This window comes from Cryptomeria japonica, chromosome 7 (genome assembly GCF_030272615.1).
Source record: "Cryptomeria japonica chromosome 7, Sugi_1.0, whole genome shotgun sequence".
Taxonomy (NCBI): domain Eukaryota; kingdom Viridiplantae; phylum Streptophyta; class Pinopsida; order Cupressales; family Cupressaceae; genus Cryptomeria; species Cryptomeria japonica.
The window spans coordinates 543791055-543805764 of NC_081411.1; positions in this window are offsets into that span (position 1 = coordinate 543791055).

The following is a 14710-nucleotide window of genomic DNA, read 5'->3' on the forward strand; positions in this document are numbered from 1 at the left end:
CCACCCGATAAAATAAAATAAAAATGATATTAATATATATAGAAATTGAATTTTAGATTGACATATAATAGAATAATCACTTACTGCATAAAAATAATAATGATGTTTATCCACAACAAACACACGTTCATGATTTGGAGTGACAAGCCTCTCCTACAAGAATCATGATATAAATTAAACTAAATACAAGTATCATTAAAATTTTCAATAATATACTATTAAAAAAACAAATGTAATGTTAAATTTACTAATCTATCTCATACTTCTATCAAAGCAACTAAACTTGATACTACTACAACAACACCATGCTCATGTTGGCATTATTGGCATTAAGTTGTCATTGATGTCAACTGGTTTGGCAAGGTCACCAGTAAGTAAGAAGTGGTGACCAGTATAAGAAGAGAAAGATATATGATGTAAATCCACATGTGAGTAAGTAGACAAAAGGAAGGCTACCAGTACACATGAATTGTGTCATCTGCCCATTAAGAAGGCTTATCAGTAAGGCATAAACTGAGATGAAGGTTGGTTGTTTGTTTGTGATGAAGAAGCAGAATGTTAAGAGAATCCCAACAACACCCAATGAGAAGAAGAACAAAATGGATGGCATGAAGACATACCAAAAAACAAGAGTAATTGTTAGGAGGAAGTGTTGTTGGTAAAGAGGATGTTTGTTGGTTATACCGGTAAGGTGAACTATGCCAGTAGTCAACCATGGTCAATAAACAATGTAAAACTGACATTGAAATCCAAGTAGAGGTGGATGTCGACAAACATGACAGCTGGATGCTAGGTGGTGATATTGCATAGGTTGATGAAGTGTCCATTGATGTAACAAGTCAGTAAGCAGGTCGACTTCTATGAAAAACTCGCAAGTCATGGAGGATGCTAGAGGATTGCAGCTCAAGCAAGGAAAGCTAGCAAGTGGCTGAACTAATCCTGCAAGAAGATTTGATCTTCGTACCCATTTGCTGAAGGAAATAGGTGAGCCATTAATGGCGTATGACAAAGAAAACTAGAAAAGCATGGTGGAGACCTCCAGATTTAGAAAATGCACATTGGAATGTGAAGCTTTGCTGGTGCTGATCGATGTCATGAATATCATATCCCTAGAAAATTAGTTCGAATCAAATTTGATTTGGATCAAGTTGGAGAAGGCAAAACCTAACATGACATTGTTTGAATGTGGTTTTTAGCAAGAATCCAAGATTATAAATATGTGAGCTTGAGATAGAAATCGATGATGCTTGATGTGAAGAAGGAGAGTGAGGAGAGCTTGAGCATAGAGCAGGATCATCTTCCTTAGAATTTATTCTAAGAAAGTTACAAAGTGAGTTAGCAGGCAAACAAATGAGAGGGTTTAACTGATAGAGATAGAATACCGGTAAACCATTGTAGGTATGATAGTTGAGCTAATGAGTGAGGTGTGATTGGTCAAGAAGGCATCCAAGTGTGACTGAGTGGGGTGTGAGGTTGAGAGAGAAGAAGAGAAGGTTGTTAACGAGTAGAAATCTATTTGATCAAGTGTTGCAGAACTCATTTGCAACTAGAAGCTCTAATTGTATCAAAATTATATTTCAATATACATCATCAAGTTGGAGCTTGGTGCAGGGGTTGGTGCCCTAAATATTTGTAATTAATTGTTTGACTTGTGAGGCTGGATTGGAGTAGTAGTCCCTAACGACATTTTTGACTGAGGTTTTTCCCATGTTGGGTTTTCCTTATACATATTGTGTTGTGGGTTACATTTGTGTGTTTGTCCCTTTTGGTATCCATATTTGTCTTACCGGTTTGACTATTTAGTTCTTAGGATAATAACCGATATTCTAAGTTTGTTTTAAAAAGGAAAAGGATTTAGGAACCACTCATTCAACCCCATCTTAGTGGTACATTATGTTCAACAATTGGTATCAGAGCCTAGGTTCCTAGTTGTTTAAAGATTTGGTAGATTCTGGTCTTAGAACACAATGGAAGAAATGAGTCTGCCTCCTCAAAATCTCCCATGTTTGATGGATCTAATTATGCCTTCTGGAACACAAGAATGGAGACCTGTATTTTCTCCCTTGGTTTTGATGTGTGAATGTCTGTCAAGAATGGGTATATTGTCCCTAGTGTTCCTCCCACTAATCTAGATACCAAGTATGAGAACAATGCAAAGGCTAAACATACTATCTTGAGTGGGTTGTCTGATAATGAGTTCATCAAGGTCATGCATTGTGCATCTACCAAGGAGATGGGATAAAATGCAGAGGTTATTTCTTGAGATGTAAAACTCAAAGAGGAAAAGTTGCAACCTCTAAGGGTCCAACTTGAAGGCATCAAGATGAAGGATGAATAAAATATTGCAAACTACCTTCACAGATTTGATGAAACTATGAATACCATAAAAGAACTTGGTGAAGAAATTTCAGATGAGATTCTTGCCAAGAAGGTATTTAGGTCTCTCACACCTAAGTATGATACTAAGGTTTCTGCCATAGAAGAAGCCAAGGATCTAAAGATCTTTACAATGGATGAGTTATTTGGCTCACTAACAACCTATGAAATGAGAACAACTGATGATATTGATAGCTTTGAAAATTGACTACATAAGAGTTTTCAATTTTGAGCTTAATTATTGATCTTTCTGGTTTTATTTTAATCCTTTGTCAAAGTTCAAGGTATAGGGTTTAGGGTTTATCAAAATTTCTTATGTCTTGTGAAGAAAACCCTAGCAATGATATATCTTGTCCTTACTTTTTCCCACTTAAAGCTGAGGGTTGTTTACCATGGGCGGGGCCATTTTATTCTTTAAGTGATAAGTTGCATTAGACCGGTTTTTGAAATGTTTTTCCTAAGTCATGTGGAAAATTTTTCCCTATAGTTGATCTCCTTTTAATTTTTGTGCCCACTCTCATAATTTTCCTAAGTCTGAAATTCCTAAATATTTTGGCTGATAGCTAAAGATAGGATGGATTTGACGGTCCACGCTTCCCCATAGTTTAAAATGAAGTGAAGATAAAGACTATGACATCACGAGATGATTCCATGTGTCTTCAGTAGAAAATAACAAGCTAGCGGTGTAACCTGCTAATGCCTTGTGCTACCAGTTCTTAGGTGGTAAAAACCAGTTTACTAATAGACCTATCAATTGGCATATATTCAAGATGAATGATGACGTTATGTTCTGAAATAAAAGGTGCTTGAATTTTAATTCTGAAAAGGTTAATGGGCACTATGCAAAGCAATAAAGTGTGAACAGATCTGATGACCCCCGTATTCCAGAGATGGAAGTTGCAGGGACGTTATGGACTGCGACATCATGAGATGATTCCACATGTCTCAGGATGACTAGGAAGAGTTACGGTGGGGCCGCTGATAGAGTCTGGTCAAAAGATGATAGGGCTTTGATTAGTTGTGACTTCGTGGGTCCATGATTATAAATGGAAGGTCCAAAAGCCACATTGACAAATGATGATCATTTGATTTGCTAGGCTGGGCAAGATCTGTAGCTAAGTTTCAAATTTGACATTAAGAAGGATCATTAAAAACATTGGTTGTAGCCTACATTGGAGAGATAGAATGAATCAGATGTAGACTTGTCGACTTAAGATTCATGGTGATGAGTTTGAAGTTTTGAATGTCGACTCACCCCAGAGGAATCTTGTGCGAGGTTCTTGTTGGGTAAAGGACTGATTGGACAATTAAGGATGATATCTCAAAGATGTGAAAGGATTGGGGTTACTTTCAAGTTTAGATATGATGGATCATGAGTTCTCTGATAAATTTAGAGATTGCTTGTTGACAAGAATCCTGAAGTAGAAGATTGTACACTAAGTAAGGAATAAGATCGGAACAAAATCATTCACGCGAGGTGAACATATGCAGGTGGCAATGGAGTGATGGCCTAGAAATGATGGTGACCTAAGTTGTAGGAATGATTGCTGGAATCCATAGCTAGCAAGATGAGCAGAAAATATTAGGAAGATAATTCTTCACATGGATTAGCACCGCCATTTTCAATGAAATTTTGATTATAAATTCATTAGGCTAGTGATAGAATGGGTAGAAATGGATACAAGCTTCTTCATTTTTCTAAGAACAGTTTTTCATCAGTAAGAAAATGGTGTTCGAACAAAATTATGTATGGAGTCATTGCATGTTTTGTGACACTGAATGGATGTTTTTTCTCTGGTATGAGGTTTCTCATTGTTAGAGGGGTTGTGAAAGATCAGAGGATTGTCAAAGGGGGCGTGAAATCCTTCTCTTATCAGGAAAAGCCACCTAGGACATCTCCTCTATTCTTACTCTACATTTTGTTGGTAGAGTGTTCCAAGAGGGAGCTCATGGGGAACTAAAAGTAGGATTTGTTTGAGTGAGGATTGGTAGCCAATTGTCTCTGCAATGACATGGAAGTTGTAATGCCTTCTCAACAAATTATATTTACCCCCAAGCTCCTCTTTTCGTTTTCTCTGATCTGAGGCATAAATGCTGGAGATTTTCCTCTAATTTAATGGGAAAGTCTTGTTTTATGCTGGGATCTATTTTCCTTTTTAGGAAGGGAAATCCTATGGAGCAGACTAAGCATCTCAGGGTCCATCCAGAAGTGTTGAGGTGATATCAACAAGGATCAAGTGATTTCATTTATATTGATAATCCATTAAAGATTTTGGTTCCACCTCATCATAGGCACCAACATGTTGATAAGGAGTATTTTGTAATAGAATTGTGTATAGCCTCTAGGGCTTGGTTTTGGTGACAAGTGTCTTTTGGCCTAAAGCTTGTCACTCCCTTGTTTTCTATAAAAGGGAAATCAAAGCCAAAAGTTAGGGTTTCGAATTTCTAAGAAGGATCTCTATAAAAGTAGGTCCATTCTGCAAGGTTAGGTTCCACATAGTTTTAGAGAGTCATGAAAAATAATTGGGAACTATAATGTCATTTTGTAGAGCAAAAGCAATAAAATAGTTGCAAGTTTCCTTTTCAAAGAGGTTATTCTGTAATTAAAATTGTCATTTGTTATCTGATATAAGATAGCTTATGATATTTGTAGTACCTCTCCTCATTTGAACTTATTAGACTCATATTTTATTATTGTTTACTTTCAGTGGATACATTACCATGATGTTTTATTCAGACATATGTCATTATTTCATGCTTTATCTAGATATGAGATGCATAATTTATTTGCAGTATTTTGATACTGGTGATTTATGGCATCTTATGGATTATTGCTATGTACTGACACTTTACTTTATCTATGCAATGTAAAATTATTTGTTGCATGTCTATGAGTGTATTGGATGCAAGGGGACAATTTTACTTCACTCACTTCGGTGAGATAGGGAACGTCGTGATTCTCCTTCATCGGTGTGTATGCAGTGTTTTCTATATTGTATATATGCATGTGTGGTTTGGTGATGTAGGATATTGTAGGTACAAGTATCAGGTAGGTATGAGGTATTGTCTCCACCTGACTTCATAGGTCAGAGCATGCCTTATATTGTCCAATGGATGTGGAGGAGGTAGTAGTTGACCCTATTTTACCCGGTTACACTCTTTTGAGTGTCATCAGTTGGTCGTCTTGTCAGTTTGTTCAGCCTTCGTGTATTGTCGTTTGACTATTTCTAAGTCTTTGCTTGGGGTTTGTTTAGTTTGTGTATTTTAGTGGATTTAATTAATTAATTAAATTTATGGACTTATCTCATAGTTGGTATTTTTGAAAGCCATGTATTTATGGATATTGTAATATTATATTAGTGGAATGTATGTTAATTGAGTTGCTTTAATCTTATGTATAAATGAAATATGGATAAATGAATGCATTGGAGTACTTTGATTCTTTCATTATGGAATTTAGATGTATGTGTAGGTTTAATCTTAAGCATTTAATTTACCTAATTAAATGGACAATTGGATTAACCATGGTGTAATCTATGAATTAATCTTCATTGGTAACCCTTAGGAAATCATGTATTAGACTTCTGTTGTGTTATTAAACGTGCCATTGTTATAATTAATGCACTTAATCTTTAAAAAAAAAAAATTTCACCCTTTAGTTGTGCTGTTTTCCTTTAGGGTTTCTAGTGGGGCACTACATTTGGTATCAGAGCCCATGTTTCAACACTAGGACACTAGGTACTCTGGGTTTGTAGTGAGCCTATTCAACTTGACCTTTTTACTTAGGTCTTAATGTTTGTATTTCTCTTGTCTTATCTTGGTCGTAGATCTGAACCATTTTCTCATTTGTGGTGCTAGGTCATGGCTAGGAAAGCTAGGAGAGGTGGCCATACAGGTAGTTGCAAAGGAGGCAGAGGTGGAGGACAGGGCCGTGGTTCTAACCGTCACATTTCTTCACCACCACCCACTCATGTGAGTGTTGAGCCTAGACACAGTCAGTTCATCAGGATCCTCAACATGCAAGAGAGTAGGTTCTTGAAAGGGAAGACATGAGACAAATGTTTCAGGAGGTTCTGGCCAGGTTAGGCCACAGGCCTGCGGTTGATCAGCCTATTTTTGCTCAGGTTGAGGAGTCACATTGGTAGGTTCTAGAGGGAGAGAGAGAGAGAGAGAGAGAGAGAGAGAGAGAGAGAGAGAGAGATCACCTAGGAGGAGGGAGATTCCAGCTGACCGAGATCCACCTTCTTTGGGTCACATAAAGGACTTGATGAGGTCCAACCCTCCTTACTTTGATGGTATGGGTACTGGTCTCGAGGCAGAGACCTAGCTCATCAGTTTGGACCGGTGTTTTGCTATGTTTCCATATAGTAGCAACACCAACGTGAGATGTGCTATTATTCATCTCAATAGTTTTTCTTCGATTTGGTGGAGATTAGAGGAGGAGAAGATCGGTGTGTACATTAACATCGTAACATGGGAGCTATTTCTGGAGAGATTCAAGGTACGATTTCTCTCACCCCAGTGGAGGTAGACTCGGGCAGATGAGTTCTATGCCTTGCATCAGTATGGTATGATAGTAGACTAGTATGAGCATAGGTTCTATGAGCTCAAACAGTATGCCAGGATTGGTAATGATGAGGCTATGCTTGTTCAACACTTCCTGAGAGGTTTGAATGACCGCATCAGTGGAGGAGTGAGGGTGTTTGAGCCACCTTCAGTTGAGATAGTTGTGGCAAAAGCCAGATTGGTTGAGCTGAACCTTAGCCGTGGACTTGGTGGTCAGTTAGGTGTGCAGATAGGGAGTGCACCTTCTAGTGGGAACAAAGCTTGAGGAAATCAGTCCTAGTCAGCTACACTATTTAGGACACCTCAAGCACCCGCTAAGGGTGGAAATTAGTAGCAACAGCAACTGTTGAAACCAAAATAGTTCCAGGGCTAGCAGGGTGGAAACTCTCAGTAGAGGAAGAACAAGAACTAGCAGAGGGGCAAATAGGGCCCTTCAGGGAAGTCCTCGCAGAGTGCATCTCACACCCCTAGCTAGGGAAGTTTCCAACAGTCTAGTGGGCCGACAAGTAATAGAGGACCAAGTAGGGGAGCTTGCTTCTCTTGTGGGTAGTTTGGTCACATAACCATGTAGTGCCCTCAACATTTTCACCATACAGGTAGTCAAAGGTCAGCAGCATCAGAGCCTACAATGGGAGATGCAGGGAGATCCCATAGAGTGTTTGCAACAGTGGATGACTGCCAAGTTGATCATTAGGGTATAGTTATTGAGGCAGTAGGTATGTTGCATGGAATCCCCATCTCTGTACTTTTTGACTCTAGTGCTTCAGATTCTTTCATGTCTTTGTCCATTGTGGAGTGGTGCGAACTCACTTCTACTAAGTAGGTGGATAGGTGGCAAGTAGAGTTGGCTATAGGTGTCCTTGTTTTTGTAGATGCCTTTATTCCCAATTGTGAGTTGGAACTAGGAACCATAGTTACCTCAGTTGACCTTCGAGTCATTCTGTTGGGTTCTTATGGAGTTGTGTTGGGAATGGATTGGCTTTCACCTCATAGTGATTGCGTAGACTATCACAAGAAGACAGTGGAGTGTTTAGATGACCTTGGCAAAGAAGTGGAGATTGTTGGAGTTCAAAGACTGATATCCCTATGTATGATTTATGCTATGCAACTTAAGCGGTGCATGTGTAGAGGGTGTCAACTTTTTGCAGTTACTCTTGAAGATGTGGATGAGTTAGAGAGTCGAGAAATCACTCTTGATGGTCACCCTATTCTTTGAGAGTATGCTGATGTGTTTCCATTGGATATTCCTGGTATGCCTCCAAAGCGAGACATAAACTTTCGCATTGATTTGGTTCCTGGTGCAGAACCTATTTCGAGAGCTCCATATCGGATGAATACTGAGGGGTTGAGTGAGTTAAAATTGTAGATAGAGAAATTGTTGGCCAAGGGATTCATTCATCCTAGTGTTTCTCCTTGGGGTGCATCTATTACCTTCGTTAAGAAGAAGGATGGTTCTCTTTAGTTATGCATTGATTACCAACAGTTGAATAAGGTAACCATCCAAAATTGATATCCATTGCCTTGTATAGATGATCTTTTTGATTAGGTAAAGGGAGACGAGGTGTTCTCTAAGATTGACCTAAAATCTGGATACCATCAGTTGTGCATTCAGGATGCAGCCATTCATAAGATAACATTTCATACTCGTTATGGTCACTATGAGTTCATAGTGGTGTCATTTGGGTTGACAAACATGCCTTCAGTTTTCATGAGCCTCATGAATGGGGTTTTTTGCACCTACCTAGATCGTTTCATCATTGTATTCTTGGATGACATATTGATTTATTCTAGAACTATGGAAGAGCATGAGAGTCACTTATGTCAAGTATTGCAGTGCTTGAGGGAGAATCAACTTTATGCCAATTTGGTGAATTGTGACTTCTTCCAGTCTGAGGTGAACTATCTTGGACATGTGGTTTTGGGAGAAGGTATATCTGTGGATCCTTCAAAGATCCAAGCCATTGTTGATTGGCCAGCGCCAACCAACATTTCAGAAGTTAGGAGTTTTATGGGTTTGGTCAGATATTACCATCGCTTTGTTGAAGGCTTTTCCCGGATAGGACACCCGATTACTTCTCTTCAAAGAAAAGGGAAGAATTTTGTTTGGTCAGAGCAGTGTGAGGAATCTTTTCGGACCTTGAAGGAACTCCTTATCAGTGCTCCAATTTTGGCAGTTCCTGATCCATCTAGAGATTTTATGGTATGCACAGATGCCTCTTTGGAAGGTATAGGTGCAGTGCTTATGTAGGATGGACGTGTGGTTTCTTATGAGTCTTGCAAACTCAAGAACCACTAGTTGAACTATCTAGTTCATGATTTAGAGTTAGCAACTGTAGTTCATGCTTTGGTTAGATGGCGGCATTTCCTATTAGGGTGTCGATTTGAGCTACATAGTGATCACCATAATCTACAGTATATATTCACATAGCCAAACTTGAATGCTCAACAATGGAGATGGATGGAATTCTTCTATGAGTATAATTTTGAGGTTCATTATATTTAGGGGAAAGAGAACTTTGAGTCATAGACGACATGAAGTTTCAACATTGTCCCTTGGAGTAGACTTGAGAGAGAGGATTCTTGGAGTTCTTCCTCAAGATACTTGGTATCAGGATGTTAGAGCCGTGATAGAGTCTAGAAGGCCTTTAGAGGGTAGATTTTTTGAATATAACCTTGAGGTAGATGGACTTCTTTGTCACCATTGATAAATCTATGTACCTCCTTTGGAGGGTCTTCACGTTTTGATCATGACCGAGGCCCATCATGCACCTTATTCGGCACATCCAGGTGTCAAGAAGATGCACGTAGATATTAGATAGATTTATCAGTGGGCTGGTATAAAATGAAACATTGCTGATTTTGTGTCAAAGTGTTTAGAGTGTTAGTGGGTGAAGGCAGAGCATCAGCACCCGGCAGGGCTTTTACAGCCTAATTTGGTACCGAATTGGAAATGGGATATCATTTCCATGGATTTCATTGTTGGGTTGCCTGTCTCTTTGCATCATCACGATGCCATCAAGGTCATAGTGGATAGATTGATAAAGGTTGCACACTTTGTTCCTATTCGAGCTTCCTATATGGTAGTAGTGGTGGCACGAGTCTTCTTGGAAGATGTAGTGAGATTGCATGGGATTCCGAGGCAGATCATCTCTGATAGAGATCCTGTCTTTACCTTAGCATTGTGGACCTCACTTCAGCATGCTTTGGGGACTCAATTGAACTTTAGTTTATCTTATCACCTAGAGACAGATGGTCAGACCAAGTGAGTGAATTAGGTTTTGGAGGACATGCTTCGCATGTATGTTATGGACCACCAGTCGCACTGGGAGGATTATATCTATCTATTGGAGTTTGCTTATAAAAATGGATATCATAGCTCCATAGGTATGTCCCCTTTTCAGGCATTGTATGTTCATCCTTTCCGCACTCCTTTGAGTTGGGATCGGCTAGAGGATAGGGTGCTTATAGGACTGGATATTCTTTGAGAGATGGAGCAGCAGGTTGAGTGGATTTGTGAGCATTTGGTAGCTACATAGGATAGGCAAAAGAAGTATGCAGATGCTCATAGGGTAGATCGTCAATTTTCTGTTGGCGACTGTGTGTTCTTGAGAGTGCATCCATGGAAGAGTCCGATCTGTTATGAAAAGGGTTCTAAGTTGGTGCCTTGGTTTGTTGGCCCTTTTGAGATCCTTGAGAGGATAGGACCTATTTCCTACCGTCTTGCCTTGCCACTGAGTCTATCCCACATCCATGATGTTTTCATGTTTCAGTTCTTCGACCTTATCATCCTGATGTGACACATGTTCTTGATTGGAACTCTTTGCAGGTCGAGGACAGGTAGCTTGCCATGGAGCCCATGCGCATTCCTTTAACGTCAAAATTTGATCTTCAGGGGTCATACCATCGACCAGGTAAGGGTCCTATGGGACCCAAATGATGAGACCTCGACAACTTGGGAGGATGCAGCGAAGATGAGAGAGTTGTATTCTTATTTGTTTTAGGCTTCTAGGAGTAAGCCTAGTTTTGGGGGGGAGAATGTAGTACCTCTCCTCATTTGAACTTATTAGACTCATATTTTATTATTGTTTACATTTAGTGGATACATTACCATGATGTGTTATTTAGACTTATATGACATTATTTCATGCTTTATCTGGATATGAGATGCATAATTTATTTGCAGAATTTTGATACTTGTGATTTATGGCATCTTATGGATTATTGCTATGTACTGACACTTTACTTTATCTATGCAATGGAAAATTATATGTTGTGTGTCTGCGAGTGTATTGGATGCAAGGGGATGATTTTCCTTCACTCACTCTGGTGAGATAGGGAACGTCGTGATTCTCCTTCATTGGTGTGTATGTCGTGTTTTCTATATTGTATAGATGTGTGTGGTTCGATGATGCAGGTTATTGCAAGTACAAGTACCAGGTAGGTATGGGGTATTGTCTCCACTTGGCTTCACAGGTTTGAGCATGCCTTATATTGTTCGATGGAAGTGGAGGAGGTAGTAGTTGACCCTATTTTACCCAGTTACACTCTTTTGAGTGTTGTTAGTTGGTTGTCCTGCCAGTTTGTTCGGCCTTCGTATATTGTCGTTTGACTATTTCTAAGTCTTTGCTTGGGGTTTGTTTAGTTTGTGTGTTTTAGTGGATTTGATTAATTAATTAAATTTATGGAGTTATCTCATAGTTGGTATTTTTGAATTATGTATTTTATGCATTGAGATTATAAATTTAATTAATTAAAAGAAGTTATTAAATTAAGTTGCAAGCTACATGATATTAGAAATATATTTTATTTAAATAAATTAGATTAATTTCATTTATTGTTTCCTAGAATTTTAAATAAATAAAAGAATAACAAAATAAATAAATAAATGAATAAAAGAATAAATTAGAATTAAAGTATTGCTTTAATTCCTTTTTTAGGAAATTAATTAATTTGCATGAGAAAAGAAAGGAAAAAAATGATTTTTGCTTATTGCACGTTAATTTATTCCTTTGTTAGGAATTAGAAAAGAAAACAAATTGCTTTTAATTACTATAATTAAATATTAGGGTTTTTGGGAAAAATATATGCAACCTAGAATTTTAGTTTAAAAGGGGAATATATCTTTTTATTTTTGGGAAGTGACGGGAAAGAGACAGAGATTTTGGTGAAGAAAAATTATTTGGAAACTTGTTGAAGGATTGAATCTCTTCTACAAAGTTCTTCCAAGAAAGCTATACCAGGTTGGGTGGCTTCTTCTGGTTGTTTTTAAAGAAAATATTTTATTTCTTCCCTCTTTTTGAATGATGTGTGTTAAAATTATTTGTCAAATCCAAAATCCTTTTTGGTTATTTCTTGTTCTTGGCTAAAGTCCTTTCCTGAAATTAGTTTCTAGTTTATGGAAAGAAGTTATTTCCTGGGTGTTTGTAGATTAAAATTTTGAGAAAATTGGGAAAAGTTAATATGGCAAATTTTGCCAATATTTTTATTGCGCATGAAAATTGCAAGATTTGGGAGAAATGGGATTTACTAGAGAAAATATTCCCTGTTGTTTGATTTTGTTTCAATATTTGGCTATGGCAATCCTTTTTAATATTTGTGTATCTCTGTGCAATTATTTAGTTACTATGGTAATAAATTTAATTTCAATTAAATTTATTAGGTTATTAAAGTTATGGGGAAATTGTATTAAATAAATTTGTGACAAATAGATTTTATTGGAAAATGAAATTTATTACATTCTTATGCTATTGTAAATTTTCAATTATAAAAAAAAATATATAAAAAAAAAACTTTGGTTTGGGGGGTCGGTAGCAACTACAGACGGTAGTACAGCTACCAAATGGTAGCAGTACTATCGGCGGTAGCAATGACTAATGTAAGGTAGCAGAGCTACCTATGGTAGTACCTGCTACCGTGCAGTAGTAGTGCTACCATAAGGTAGCATGTACTACCTACGGTAGTACCTGCTAATGTGCGGTAGCAGGGGGGTTATAATGAATTCGCTTTTCCCTTTGTTAAATTTTGTGCAGAGTTTGGCACATTCGGATTTCATGTCAGTGTTATATAATATGGTTTTATCTAATTTTTAATATGTTAAAAATATATATATATATAATAATATTATATATATGTATATATATATATATAGTATTTTCTGTGGTTTTAATTATGTTATTGGAAATGAAAGATATTTCATAATTATCTCTTCTTTTTATTATATATTTTAATGTGATATAATTATATAATATTATATTTAAAGAATATATATATTCATGTAATTATGTTATATTATTATATATAATTTGTAAATTGGAATTTAATTTAGATTATTGATACAATCGAACCGGGTTTATTTGTAAATTAATCATGAACATATAATTAGGGGGTTAATTTTTTTGTGATTTTGTTTAACCTTATTGGACAAATGACAACATTGATTTCCTTGTTTTAATATAGTTGTATTTTCTTATTTTCTGGAAAATCTTTAATTGAAAGTATTTTATGCTTTTGGCTATTTAAAGAAAAGATTGCCTGTATTAGGATCTTGTTTAAATGGTATTTGCAATCAAGCTTAATTTCATTGTAATTCTGGTTGAGTTGTCATTATATCATATGTTGTTATACCCCCTTGGTCAGGTATTATTATATAACCCTGTTGATGTGAGCCATTGTGTGTTTTGTTCCAAATGGTCAATCCTGGGTTAGTGATTGTGTATCCTTCACCTGTGGTTTGTCAGGATTAGATATGGCTATCTGTTTCACCATAAAGTTCTCATAGAGAGACCTTTCTTGTTAGTGTCCTATGAGAGAGAGAGGCTTTCAAGCGGGGCCCACGTCCAAAGTGGATGGCAGGATAACCCCTCGAAAGTCAGTTAAGAAGAGATAACCTAATAATTGATTAGGGGGTGGGTAGATTAAATATTAATTAAGATAATGTGCCTCACACATGGTTGAGTGCTTGTATAGGCTCAAGATCTGGTGAGAAGGCTTGGAATGGAAAACTTATCATCTTGTCTTCATGAAAGGATTGGTAGGGTCTGCATGAGGTTTAGATGGAGCTGGAGGTTTAGGAGAGGTTACCAGGATAACTTAGGATGAGGGTCGGGACCTATGGAGGCCTACCAAGGTAACCACCTTAAGCCATGCGATGAAAATCTCTCCTTAGAGTCACTAGTGTTTGTGAGTTGAGTTGCATGGATGTTTGTAGAGTCATGTAGTTCTATCGTACTTGTCTTATTTTGCTTGCTTGAGGGTCTCTACTATCTCCTAGCATGGTGGGGTGGTTCCATTTTGGGATCACATGGTCGGCTGGTAGTGCCACTTCCCATCGGATGTTCTGGATTGTATCTTCAAGTGAGGAAAGGCTTCGCTGGTGTTTCTTGGTTCGTGGTTCATGTACAAGCTCTTGTTTGTGATCATTGTTCAGTTGAGACCTTGTGGTCATTGTATCAAACTTTTATGTAACCTTGATATTGTAACTTTTGTATTCCATGGTATTTTTGGAAGCCATGTATTTATCGATATTATAATTTTACATCAGTGGAATGTATGTTAATTGAGTTGCTTTAATCTTTTGTATAAATGAAATATGGATAAATGAATGCATTGGAGTACTTTGATTCTTTCATTATGGAATTTAGATGTATGTGTAGGTTTAATCTTAAGCATTTAATTTACCTAATTAAATGGACAATTGGATTAACCATGGTGTTAATATAATCTACGAATTAATCTTCATTGGTAACCCTTAGGAAATCATGTGTTAGAC